The sequence below is a fragment of the Alligator sinensis genome, unplaced genomic scaffold (genome assembly GCF_000455745.1).
Source record: "Alligator sinensis unplaced genomic scaffold, ASM45574v1 scaffold1371_1, whole genome shotgun sequence".
In the NCBI taxonomy this organism is placed as follows: Eukaryota; Metazoa; Chordata; order Crocodylia; family Alligatoridae; genus Alligator; species Alligator sinensis.
In genome coordinates this window covers 972,459-973,889 of record NW_005842601.1, presented here as the reverse complement: position 1 = coordinate 973,889, position 1,431 = coordinate 972,459, and the positions used below count along the sequence as shown (strand labels likewise).

The window sequence follows — 1,431 nt, the reverse complement described above, 5'->3', positions numbered from 1 at the left end:
TTTAGATGAAGCTTGTTAACTTGTCAGCCCTTTGCTTTCATTGGTAACGTTAGAATAATAATTTCCTCCCTCCCCCCTGCAAGTTATGAGAAATTCATGTGGAGTTAAGCATGTACAGCTGAGAGGGCACCATTTGCTGGAGGTGGAGACTAAAGTGTTATGGTCTTTGTTAACACTGAGTTATTTTTAACTGTGCATTGCAGTGTGCTTCTCCTGCCACTTAGAAGATGGGGGTGGGGGTTTACATAAATGTTTTAATTCAGTCCCTTCTCCAGCTACTGTAAATCTGTTTGCTACTCATTTGGAATAACCAGGGGTTTCACTGAATCTAATCAAGGGCAAATGCTGAAGAAGCATGTGATTCAAGGAAAGCAGCATCAAAATGGAGCAGCTAGCTGCTGGCATTGGTGAGGACATGCATGAAAGGTAGCAATGATGCAGGATGTCAGGATGAGATGACAGAACAGGTAAGGTGTCTCATTATGACTCTAGACACATGAGTGCAAGCCCTGTTCTAGACTTGTACCAAAGTTGCCCCCAGCCAACCCAGGTATAAGTGAAGTGGGTATGTTGTCATTCAGGCTGGGGACTCAAAGTGGCCAGATGTGATGGCCACTACATCACTCTTTTTGTGCTGTTAGTGGTAGAAAGTGGCATGCCTTAAGGCCACTAGCTCGTAGTGGATGGGTCGGTATTCGTAGTGGATGGGTCAGTATCGACCTGGAAGGGTGTGGGCAGTGGGGTCCCGCAGGGCTCGGTCCTAGGACCGATACTCTTCAATGTCTTCATCAGCGACTTGGACGAGGGAGTGAAGTGTACTCTGTCCAAGTTTGCGGATGACACAAAGCTGTGGGGAGAAGTGGACACGTCGGAGGGCAGGGAACAGCTACAAGCAGACCTGGACAGGTTGGACAAATGGGCAGAAAACAACAGAATGCAATTCAACAAGGAGAAATGCAAAGTGCTGCACCTAGGGAGGAAAAATGTCCAGCACACCTACTGCCTAGGATATGACCTGCTTGGTGGAACGGAAACGGAAAGGGATCTTGGAGTCCTAGTGGACTCCAAGATGAACATGAGTCGGCAGTGTGACGAAGCCATCAGAAAAGCCAATGGCACTTTATCATGCATCAGCAGATGCATGACGAACAGATCCAAGGAGGTGATACTTCCCCTTTATCGGGCGCTGGTCAGACCGCAGTTGGAGTACTGCGTGCAATTTTGGGTGCCACACTTCAAGAGGGATGTGGATAACCTGGAGAGGGTCCAAAGAAGGGCCACTCGTATGGTTAAGGGCTTGCAGGCCAAGCCCTATGAGGAGAGACTGGGGCACCTGGACCTCTTCAGCCTCCGCAAGAGAAGGTTGAGAGGCGACCTTGTGGCTGCCTATAAGTTCATCACGGGGGCACAGAAGGGAATTGGGGGGGGTTT

At 49.1% G+C, this 1,431-nt stretch overlaps 1 long non-coding RNA gene across 1 annotated transcript in view; it reads left to right on the top strand.

Moving 5' to 3' along the window:
• The first annotated feature begins 319 nt into the window (after nt 1-319).
• Nucleotides 320-1,431, top strand: part of LOC112551789 — a 26,710-nt gene continuing 25,598 nt past the window's right edge. Inside the window, exon 1 of the long non-coding RNA XR_003096100.1 lies at nt 320-467. This is a non-coding gene — a long non-coding RNA (uncharacterized LOC112551789). The remainder of the gene's footprint in view (nt 468-1,431) is intronic.